Here is a 13,159-nt window from a genome sequence, read left to right on the forward strand (position 1 = left end):
AATGAAATTCTGCTAGTCATTCATGGTAAATAGGACTGAATGATAGGTGTAAACACTAGTTAAAGTGTGAAGATTCCAACCGACTGGCAGACAGGGTAGAGAGAGGAAATGTTTTGGGGAACGGTTGTTAGTGGTCTCAAGGTAACACAATCTCAGTAACGGGAAGAAAAAGTGATTTCGGTTTTTAATAAGTAATATATGCCTTGGGCTATTTGTTGTTATTGTTGAAATAATTGATGTTGCGAACTTGTTATGGTAGTAGACAGCTTTTTTGATAATCAAAATCAAGGTTGTGATTTCGAAAAAAAGAATCCTTTCAATTAAAATTGTATGATAAGAGAAATTGTCTTTTCTCCCTGAAGGTGTGTAAGTAGAACACAAGATCTCACAAGAATGTTTTAAATAATTCAAGTGATATTCTATAAGCAGATGCTCCGACTTCCTATGATATAATCCGAGAGAAGATGATTTTCCGGTCGTCAACTACAATAAACTCTTGTTCCGTATGATATCTTTCATCAGTCATAAGAAAGAATGTCTTCTAAATTTTAAGAAGATATTCTATGAAAAGATCGACTGAAATGAACATCTTTGAGAAGATCCCCTGATCTTCTATGATGAAATCCCCTGTTCGTATGTGTGAAGATCGACATCACTACTACACAAACATCAACTGACCTTCTACGAAAAAAAATGCCTAAGAAAAGATCGTCAGGTCTTCATAGAGAAAATCACCTGGTCTTCTATGATAAAATTTCCTCACCTTCTGTGGGAAGGTTGTCTGATCTTTTATAAAAGATCGACCTATATTCTATGTGAATATGATCTTATCTTCTATAAGAAAATCGTCGGTTCTTCTATAAGAAGATTGTCGGATCTTTTATAAGTAGATCCCCTGGTCATTATGAAAGATACGCTTAATTACTATTGGAAAATAATCTTATCTTCTATGGGAAGATCATTTTACCTTTTATGAGAAGATCGCCAGATCTTCTTCATGAAGATAGCCTGATATTTTATGAGAAGACCACCATCTTCTGTGAGAAGATCACCTAATCCTCCTTGACAAAATCATCTCATCTTATGTGAGAAGATCACATGGTGCTATACGAGAAGATCTTCTGGTTTTCTTTGAGAAGATCACCTGATTCTCTATAAGAAGATCTTAAAATATTCTATGTGAAGATCATAATAGATTAGAGGATCTTCTGAAAGAACACAAAGTGGTCGCCTCATGAAAGATAAAGTTATCTTCTTACATAAGATCAGACGATCTTCTTATATAAGATAGAATGATCTTTTCATGAAAGACCAAATACCTTCCCATAGAAGATAAAACGATCTTCTGACAGAAAATCAAATGACTATCTCTTAGATGATCACGTGATCTTTTCCTAGATGATCAATTGACCTTCACCGAGAAGAACAAGTGATCTTCTGTTAGAAGATCAAGTGATCTTCGTTTAGAAGATCAAGTGATCTTCGTACAGTAGATCAAGTGATCTTCGTACAGAATATCAAGTGACTTTCGTACAGAAGATCAAGCGAACATCTTACAGAATATCAAGTGATCTTCTTATAGAAGATCAAGTGATCTTCTTGCAGAAGATCAAGCGATCTTCTTATAGAAGATCAAGTGATCTTCGTGTAGAAGATCAAGCGATCTTCGTGTAGAAGATCAAGTGATCTTCGTATAGAAGATCAAGTGATCTTCGTACAGAAGATCAATTGATCTTCGTATAGAAGATCAAGTGATCTTCGTATAGATGATCAAGTAATCTTCGTATAGATGATCAAGCGAACTTCTCACAGAAGATCAAGTGATCTTCTTACAGAAGATCAAGTGATCTTCTTATAGAAGATCAAGTGATCTTCTTATAGAAGATCAAGTGATCTTCTTGTAGAAGATCAAGTGTCCTTCTTATAGAAGATCAAGTGATCTTCTTATAGAAGATCAAGTGATCTTCTAATAGATGATCAAGTGATCTTCTTATAGAAGATCAAGTGATATACTTATAGAAGATCAAGTGATCTTCGTATAGAAGATCGAGTGATCTTCATATAGAAGATCGATGGATCTTCTGATAGAAGGTCGATGGATTCTCTCATAGAAGAACGATGGATCTTCTCATTGAAGATCGTAGAAGATCAAGTTATCTTTTTAGTGAAAATCAATGGATCTTTTTAGTGAAGATCAATGAATCTTTTCATAGAAGACTGAAAGGTTTTCTCATGGTTGATCGAGCAATGGGTCTTCTCATACAAGATTGATAGATCTTCTCATAGAAAATCCATGTATCTTCTCACAGAAGATCGATTGTTTTCTCATAGAAGATCGATGGATATTCTTACAGAAGATCGATGGATCTTTTCATAGAATATCGATGGATCTTTTTATAGAAGATCGATGGAGCTTCTCATTGAAGATCGATAGTTCTTCTCATAGAAAATCGATGGATATTCGCACTGAAGATCGATAGTTCTTCTCATAGAAGATCGATGGATCTTCTCATAGAAGATTGATGGATCTTCTCACACAAGATCGATGGATCTTCTCATAGAAAATCGATGGATCCGCTCATAGAAACTCGATGGATCTTCCCATAGAAGATCGATAGGTTTTCTCATGATGGATCTTCTCATTGAAGATCAGAGGATCTGCTCATCGAAGATCAAGCTATTTTCTCATAGAAGATTGAGGCAACTTCTCATTGTAGATCAGGGCAACTTTACAGTGAAGATCAAGCTATCTTCTTATAGAATATCAATGATCTTTTTATAGAAGATCAAGGTATCTACTGCTTGAAGATTAGGGGATCTTCTCATTGTAGATTAAGTGATATTCTCAAAGAAGAAAAAAGGATCGTTGAAGATGGATCTTCTCATAGATGATCGATGTATCTTCTTCCATAATATCGATGAGTCTTCTCACTAAAGATCAAGGGATCTCTTCATAGAAGATCAAGAGATCTTCTCATAGAAGATCAAGGGATTTTCTCATAGGGTTTCTCATTGAAGATTAATGGATCTGCTCATTGAAGATTACGCGATATTTTCTTTGCAGATCTTCTCATGTATGATCAACGGATCGTCTCACTAAAGATGAAGGGATCCCTTCATTGAAGATCAAGGATCTTCGCATAGAAGACAAAGGCAATTTCTCATTAGAGATCAATGCATCTTCTCATTGAATATCAAACGATTCCCTCATAGAAGATAAAATCATTTTCTCATCAGAAATCAATGCATCTTCTCATTGAAGATCAAGCGATCCTCTCATAGAAGATTAAGGCATCTATTCATTGAATATCAATTTTCTCATTGATCGATAGATATTGTCATAAAAATCAAGTGATCTTCTTATAGAAGATCAAGCGATCTTCTTATAGAAGATCAAGCGATCTTCTTATAGAAGATCAAGTGATCGATTTATAGAAGGTCAAGTGATCATCTTATAGAAGATCATGGGTCCTTATTATAAAAGATCAAGTAAATTGCTTATAGAATATCATGTGAACTTCTTATAGAAGATCAAGTGATCTTCTTATAGAAGATTATAGAAGTGATCTTCTTATAGAAGATCAAGTGATCTTTTTATAGGAGATCAAGCGATCTTTTTATAGAAGATCAAGCGATCTTTTTATAGAAGATCAAGTGATCTTCTTATATAAGACCAAGTGATCTTCTTATAGAAGTTTATAGAAGTAATCTTCTTGTAGAAGATCAAGTCATCTTCTCCAAGAATATCAGCACATAATCTCCGTAAAGATCAAGTGATCTTCTCATAGAATGTGTATTGATTTTCTCAAAGATGATCAATTGAAATTCCCATGGAAGATCATCTAGTAGATGATCAAGTGATCTTCCCCTAAAAGATCAAGTAATTAGAAGAACAAGTGATCTTCTCACAGAAAATCGATGAATCTTCTCAAAGAAGATTAGATGATCTTCCCATAGATGATCAAGGGATAGTGATTTTCTCATAGAACATCAAGTGAACTTTCCATAGAAGATCAAAGACCTTCTCATAGAACATCAAGTGATTTTCCCAAAGAAAATCAAGTTATTTACTCCTAGTATATCAGGTGATTTTCTCCAAGAAGATCAAGTGATCTTTTTACTGAATGTCAAGTGATATTCTCATAGACGACCAGATGTTCTCAGATGCGATGTTCCCATAGAAAATCACAGGATCTCCTCCTGGAAGTTTAAAGGATCTCTTCGAAGAAGATCTGAGTATCTTCCTATAGAAGATAATGTGATATTCTCATAGAAGGTTAAGAGATCTCCCCACCAAGCTGTTCGATGGCAAAGATCTCATTCAATCATGGGTAAAGGTGATCTGGCATGACATCTTCTTAGGTGAATCACCTATGAATTTTATAAGATCAGCCTATGCCCAATATCCAAAACCCCTAATAATACCTGTGGCAATTAAAAAGTGTATGTAACATGGATCCATGGCAACCCTGTAAGCGAGAATAACAAAGATAACGTTGTTAACCCTGTTTTCGATGCGTTTCGATGTTTTCGACTGGCTTATGTGTTTCACGAAATCGATTATTTCTATATTTTCGTGACTTTTGCACATTATTCCACTAAATATTCAAAAATAAGCAAAATTTCATTTTATTTCTGCTGAAATATGACCAGTTTTCTCTTTTCTGGGATAGCGTTTTTTCTTAGCGCTAAATTTTAATAATTTGCTATAAAATATAATATTTTTGCACACAGGAGCAAAGATTCGCAATTATTAAAATGTATACTAATAGTGCAGAAAAAGTTCGATAATAATCTGTTTTTGGCAAAATATTTAACACAAGTTACCAAAACCGAATATTTTTGACGCATCGAAAACAGGGTTAACACTGTTTTCTTTGTTATTCTCGCTTATAGGGTTGCCATGGATCCATGTTACATACACTTTTTAATTGCCACAGGACCAACATTTTTTTAAGTATTTGGGTTTTTGGATATTGGGCATGGGCTGCTAAAATACTGAGGTGTTATTATTGGTGAAATTAAAAACCGAATATTTTTGACACTCACTGTATGTATATCCATAAGTTATCTTTACAGAGAACCCACAAAGAACCATTATGAGGAAATCCTTTTTTCTTAAGAAACCAAGATGATTACTTTTTCCCATACCAATATCTTCTGTCGAAGAAGGTTATCTCCTCAGGGAAAACCAATATTAAGGTCTATAAAAACAACAATTTCCGCCTGATATTTGTTTATGTATTTGGTCATTTATTCAAATTTTAATATAACGTATAATTGTTACAATGAACTCCATTTATTACAATAGACATAAATTGCCAGCAATAAAAAATTGTTATGCCAAAATTTCAAGTTCAAATTGATAGGAGTTTGAATTACTTTACTCATCCCTTAATCTTTCCGCATGCTGTTAGCAAATAATAACTTATTTCGATGGATACCCATAACATCTGCGGGGCATTCCAAACTCTATTAACATTCTTTCTCAAGATAATTATGAAGACGAACATAAAACGTAACAACCGCCAAACATAAAACGTAATTTAACCAGAGCAACAATGATCCGGAGACGGTCATAATTCCATCGCTTAAAGAGATAAATTCTTTAAACAAATGTATGTACATAGTTGTAGTTGCTGTTGTACCGCAGGTCACATAAAATTCACAGCTTTTGAGTTTTATTGTCATATAAATAATTTTTAATTAATAAACGTAACAACGCTTTAATTTTATCTGAGGAAACAGCCAAACAGCCCGCCAGCCAACTCTTGTAGCAGACGTGAAAAACACGCACTTAATAGTCATCAAAAATGGACATAAAAATAGTCGTCCACTTGAGGATTTAACAATGTGGTCGAATGAAAAAGAAAAAGAAGAAGAAGAAAAATAAGCGGCAATAATTGAAGATGTTCGACATAACAAATAAACCAAAGAAGAAGAAGAAGAGTTTTATCCACCAAAAATACTACACATGACAAGATTCGCATGAGAACTAGAGGTTGGTTGTTACATTCATTCTTTGCCCGGGTACGAAGTCCATTTGAACAAAACCACAATTCCATGTCCGTCTGTCTGTCCATGGATTCTTCGTCTAGCCAGGCCACATGAATTAACAATTGTTCCATGAACAAATAATGCCAATTAACCTTTTAACATTTCATTTCATTGCTTCGCTGGCTTGCATTGCGAACGTTCTTTTTCCTTCCTCCTCTTCTTCTTCTCCTCCGTTGTGATGTGATTTGGGGTCTTCCAAGTTGAAAATGTGGCCAAAATGCACCTCATCCAAAATGAAAACAACAACCATATCTTCTGCCGTCATAATAAGTACCACCATTAAAAGTTCTCGTAAAAACACTTGATGATGACCACGCATGCGCATTGTCTGACGTACTGAACGGAGAACAAGAAGAAGAACACGAATAAACAGATTTAATGACAACCACAATAACTCAATGCTAGAAGCTAGAGCGGATTATGGGCTAGATCAGAACAAGAGGTAATAAATCATATTCAAATGGTTTGATAAAAGACGAATTTCTAAAGCCCTACACATTCGGAGGGACATGATCATGGAAGATCAAGAGATCTTTTTAGTGAAGATCAATGGATCTTCTCATTGAAGATCAAGGAAACTTCTTATTGAAGATCTAGGGATCTTGTTATTGAATATCAAGGGATCCTCTCATTGAAGATCAAGGGATCTCCTCATTGAAGATCAATGAATACTCTCATGGAAACTCAATGGATCTTATCATTATAGAAGATCAAGGAATTTTCTCGTTTAAGTTCAAGTGATCTTCTCGCTGAAGAGCAAGGGATCTTCTCATTGAAAATCAAGAGATCTTATTAAAAATCAAGGAATCTCCTCGTTGAAGTTCACAAGATCTTCTCATAGAAGATCAAACGATCTTCTGATAGAAGATCGAGGGATTTTCTTCTTGCAGGTGAAGGGATCTCTTCATAGAAGTTCAAGGAAGCTTTTCATTAAAGATGAAGGGATCGTCTCATTGAAGATCAAAGGATCTTCTCACTGAATATTAAGAGATCTTCTCATTGAAGATCAAGGGACCTTCTCATAGGACATCAATGGATTTTTTCATTGAAGATCGAAGGATCTTCTCATAGAAGATAGATAAATCTTCTCATAGAAGGTCAATGGATCTTTTCATAAAAGATCGATGGATCTTCTCATAGAAGATTGATGGAGCTTCTCACACAAGATCGATGGATCTTCTATTAGAACATCGATGGATCTTCCCATAGAAGATCGACAGGTTTTCTCATCATGGATCTTGTCGAAGATCGTTGGATCTTCTCATAGAAAATCGATGGATTTTCTCATAGAAGATTGATGGATCTTCTCACAGAAGATCGATGGATCTTCTCATAGAAGGCCGATAGGTCTTCCCTTAGAAGAGCGATGTATCTTCTCATTGAAGACCGATGGGCCTTTCATAGAAGATCGGTGGAGCTTCTCACACAAGATCGATGGATCTTCTCATAGAACATCGATGGATCTTCCCATAGAAGATCGACAGGTTTTCTCATGATGGATCTTGTCGAAGATCGTTGGATCTTCTCATAGCAAATCGATGGATTTTCTCATAGAAGATTGATGGATCTTCCCACAGAAGATCGATGGATCTTCTCATTGAAGACCGATGGGTCTTTCATAGAAGATCGGTGGAGCTTCTCACACAAGATCGTTGGATCTTCTCATAGAAGATCGATTGAACTTCTCATAGAAGATCGATGGATCTTCTCATAGAGCATCCATGGATCTTCCCATAGAAAATCGATAGGTCTTCTCATAGACAATCGATAGGTCTTCTCATAGAAGTTTGATAGGTCTTCTAATAGAAGATAGATGGATCTTCTCATAAAAGATCGATATATCTTCTCATTGAAGATCGATGGAGCTTCTCACACAAGATCGATGGATCTTCTCATAGAACATCGATGGATCTTCCCATAGAAGATCGATAGGTTTTCTCATGATGTATCGATGGGTTTTCTTGTGGGAGATCGTTGGATCTTCTCATAGAAGATCGATGGATTTTCGCATAGAAGATTGATGGATCTTCTCACACAAGATCGATGGATCTTCTCATAGAACATCGATGGATCTTGTCATTGAAGATCGATAGTTCTTCTCATAGAAGATCGATGGATCTTTTCATAGAAGATCGATGGACCTTTTCATAGAAGATTGATGGATATTCTCACAGAAGATCGATGGATCTTCTCATAGAAGATCGATGGATCTGCTCAAAGAAACTCGATGGATCTTCTCACACAAGATCGATGGATCTTCTCATAGAACATCGATGGATCTTCCCATAGAAGATCGATAGGGTTTCTCATAATGGATCGATGGGTTTTCTTGTGGAAGATCATTGAATCTTCTCATAGAAGATCGATGGATCTTCTCATAGAAAATCGATGGATCTTCTCATAGAAGATCGTTGGATCTTCTTGTAGAAGATCGTTGGATCTTCTCGTAGAAGATCGATAGGTCTTCTCATAGAAGATCGATAGGTCTTCTCATAGAAGATCGATAGGTCGATTGAACTTCTCATAGAAGATCGATGGATCTTCTCATAGAGCATCCATGGATCTTCCCATAGAAGATCGATAGGTCTTCTCATAGAAGGTCGATAGGTCTTCTCATAGAAGATCGATAGGTCTTGTCATAGAAGATCGATAGGTCTTCTCATAGAAAATCGATGGACCTTCTCATAGAAGATCGATGGATATTCTCGTTGAAGATCCATGGATATTCTCATTGAAGATCCATGAATCTTCTCATAGAAGATCTATGTATATTCTCATAGAAGATCGATGGGTCTTCTTATAGAAGGTCGATGGATCTTATCATAGAAAATCGATGGATCTTCTCGAAGGAGATCGGTAGGTCCTCTCACAGAGCTCGATAGGTCTTCTCATAGAAGATACATGGATCTTCTAATAGAAGATAGATGGATCTTCTCATAAAAGATCTATGGGTCTGCTCATAGAAGATCGATGGGACTTCTCATAGAAGATCGATGGGTCTTCTCATAGAAGATCGATGGACGTTCTCATAGAAGATCAATGGATCTTCTCATTGACGATCAAGGGATCTTCTCTTTGAAGATCAAGGGATCTTCTCTTTGAAGATCAAGACATCTTCTCTTTGAAGATCTAGATATCTTCTCATTGAAGATCAAAATATCTTCTCATTGAAGATCAAAATATCTGCTCATTGAAGATCATAGGATCTTCTCATCGAAGACCAAGCTATTTTCTCATAGAAGATTGAGGAAACTTCTCATTGTAGATCAGGGTATCTTTCCTGTGAAGATCAAGATATCTTCTCATAGAAGATCAATGATCTTCTTATAGAAGATCAAGGGATCTACTGCTTGAAGATAAGCAGATTTTCTCATTGTAGATTAAGTGATATTCTCACAGAAGAAAAAGGGATCTTATCATTGAAGATGGATCTTCTCATATATGATCGATGTATCTTCTTCTCACTTAAGATCAAGGTATCTCTTCATAGAAGAGCAAAGGATTTTCTCATAGAGGTCAAGGGATTTCTCATTGAAGATTAATGGATCAGCTCATTGAAGATCAAGGGGTCTTCTCATGTATGATCAACGGATCCTCTAACGGAAGATCAAGGGATCTTCTACTTGCAGATCAAGTGATTTTCTCATGAAAAATCAAAGCATATTCTCATTGAACATCAAGGGATCTTCCTTTTGAAGATCAGGGGATTTTCCCATAGAAGATCTAGGCGTCTTCTCATTTAAGATCAAGGGATTTTTCATTGAAGATCAAGGGATCTTCTCATAGAAGATACAGGCATTTTCTCATTAGAGATCAAGGCATCTTTTCATTGAAGATTTATCGATCTTCTCATTGATCGATAGATATTCTTATAAAAAAATCGATGGATGTTCCTATAGAAGATCAGTTAGTCTTATAATAGAAGAGCGATGTATATTCTCACACAAGATTGATGACTCTTCTCCTGGAGGATCATTGGATCTTCTCATCGAGGATCTCTGCAATTTGTCGTAGAAGATCGATGGAACTTTTCATGGATGATCATTGAATCTTCTAATAGAGCATCGCTTCTCATAGAAAATTAATGGATCTTCTTATAAATCATTGGATCTTCTCATGGAGGATCGATGGATCCTCCCATAGAAGATCGATGGATCTTCCTATAGAAGATCGATAAAACTTCTCCTAGAGGTCTATTGGATATTTGTATAGTTTCTGGAGTTTTGTGCAAAATAGCGTACCCAACAAACTTGTGCCATCAAATTTAAAGTTGTCTCATAATAGAAGGTATTCTCCAAAAAAAATATGTACAAACATATGACCTGTCGTTACCATCCAAAAACAAACGTTAACCAAAATCAAACAACCAAGAATATGACGAATTCTAAGTCACATGAGTGACTGAGTGAGTGCATACATATATCGTGGAGCTTCGCACAACCTCCTAAACATAATTTGTATGTTTTTAATGTATGTAAATAAATATTTTTTTCTCGTTGTCATAACGTGTAAATATTTCAAGTCAACTTACTTACCTGCCTACAAAGCCATCACTTCTCAGGTGGTGGTGGCTGTGCAAAAAAAAAACTCAAAAACCTCAACATGGATTCCTCTTTAGAAGACCACAACAAACAACAACAAAGAAACGAAAAAATGAAGCGGATATGCAATATGACAAGAAGATGATGAAGAAGAATAACAACGTGGTTTACAACAACAATAAACTCATGATTCACTAACTCCTCATTCATTCTTCACTCACTTTACTGACTGACTTACAATGTGATGCGGTTTTTGGCTGATGATATGAGCCCAACGCGGTGTAAATTCTGACAAGTTCAAATAGCTACCGGTGCGGTGGTGATGATGACGCTCGTCATGTCATCACCCTGCGCACAGTAGTAACAACAACTAATAAATACATGAATTTATGATGTTGAATTGAAATGGGAACCACCATTCCAAATCCCTTCAAATTACCAGCCGATGAAGTAATCTTGCCTCCGGTTGTTGAATGCTGCTAATAAAAATGGAAATAATAGTTAGTTGTAGGAAAACAATTTTAACTGGATCATAAAACATGTTATAACCATGTGGAAGAAGCAGAAGCACCAGTGGGAAATTATTAAAGTTTGTTGCTATGAATTATTTGCTAATTAAATTTTTAAAGAATTGCAGTTTGATGGAATGTGGGCTGGTGTGTCATCATTTGGGATTTGCTGCTAAAGAAGTAATAAAATTTAGAGTAACTTGATATGGCGGATATTGAAGTGGTGTCGCTATTTTGACATATTTAGTCGATAGCCTTAGATGCTATTGCTATTTTTTATACAATTTTATAATTTTTGGTGAATAATATAATTTTTGGTCTGATAAAAGACTTAAGACCAAGTTCGACCTAATAAAATGATTTCGGGATCACATTAACTCTTGATGGGAGTGGCCGATTTGGTCCATGCTTTACGCATCCTAATATATCTACCAGATATATGTAGATCAGGTTCGAATGTGGACTATATTCCTCCACTCCTTCGGGTACCTCACACACAAACCATTAGATAAATTCACTTTAAACCCTGCTCTTGAAGCACTTTGATTTTTGTTGAAGCAACTTGCATTTGCTGCCTCAATTACGACAGTAAAACTTTTTTCTGGGGTAAGTTCATACTTCTTGAGAAAACAGTCAGAAAGGTGTAAAAAACCCCTGTGGCACCATATGTAGTGGCTTGAACCCAATACTGTGTTTGTCCACACTTTCTATATCGTAATATTTCTTTGAATATGAGATGAAATTGGAAGGTGGTGCTTATAGGTCCACTCCTTCCAGTAACTCCCCTACAAAAGTTCGAAAATATTCGCAATATCTCAATCCAATCCATATGTTTGTCGGTTCATACGCCCAAAATTTTGAAAACGCCCCAAAATACATAAGCTTTTTTGGGAAAAAACCTATTTCAATCCACACAGGCTGAGGGTATACCGACTGATACTTTTTTACTTGTTATCAGATATATTAATTTGTTCGAGATTTATTGTACGCTCCATCCAGCCAGACTGACGGAAAGGGCTAGATCGAATCCAAAATCGTCTGAAGCGGATTTCGGAAAAACATAGTTGGATTTCAAAACCAATACTTCGATGAGGGTATAACCAGAAGACCAGACTTTCATGATATGGGGAACAAGAGCTATTTCTTCCTACTGATGACAAGAAGGTCTTCCTAGAAGACAAGAAAGTTTTCCTATAAAAAAACAAGTATATCTTCTTAAAGAAGACAAGAATGCCTTCCCTATAGAAGATTAGAATGCCACCTGGTCCTAAGAAGACCATAAGATCTTCCCTATAGAAGACCAGAAGGTCTTCCTTGAGAAAAACAAAAGGTATTCCTATAGAAGAGCAGAAGGTCCTGTTATAGAAAATTTAAAGGTCTTCATTACGGTATTCTAAGAAGATCACACGGTCTTCTTATAGAACCCCAGAAGTTTTTCCAACCACTCTGTATTCTCATAGAACAATAGTAGGTTTTCCTATGGAAGGCAATAAAATCTTCTCATAGATGACCAGAAGGTCTTCCTTAAGAAACCCTACATGGAAGATCAAAAGTTCTTCCCATGGAAGATCAGGCCTTTCTAAAGAACACAAGAAGGTCTTTCTCTAGAAGAGCTGAAGGTCTTCCAACAGAAGATAAAAAGAAGATACCCAGTAGGTCTCTAATAAATAACCCGTGTTTCTTCCCATAGAAGATCAGCAAGTTTTTCTACAGTAGACCAAAAGGTCTAAAAGGAAATGATCGGGAGGTCTTTCCTTAGACGATCAAAAAGTCTTTTTACAAAAAAAAAATTGTTAGAGTAGACCAGAAGGTCTTCGAGCAATCGAACCAGGATGTCTTCTCATAGAAAAAACAAATGTTCTTAATATATAAGACCAGAAGGTGTTCCTACGTGTGATCAAAAGGTGTTTTTTCCTGTAGAAGACCAGCAAATCATCCGATAGACGAACAGAAGGTATTCCGACAAAAAGAAAATACCCAGTAGGTCTTACAATAAATAACTCGGTTTTCTTCCCATAAAAGATCAGCAGGTTTTTCTACAGTAGACCAAAA

This window comes from Musca autumnalis, unplaced genomic scaffold, assembly GCF_047663935.1.
Source record: "Musca autumnalis isolate F117 unplaced genomic scaffold, ASM4766393v1 scaffold_5, whole genome shotgun sequence".
Lineage (NCBI taxonomy): Eukaryota > Metazoa > Arthropoda > Insecta > Diptera > Muscidae > Musca > Musca autumnalis.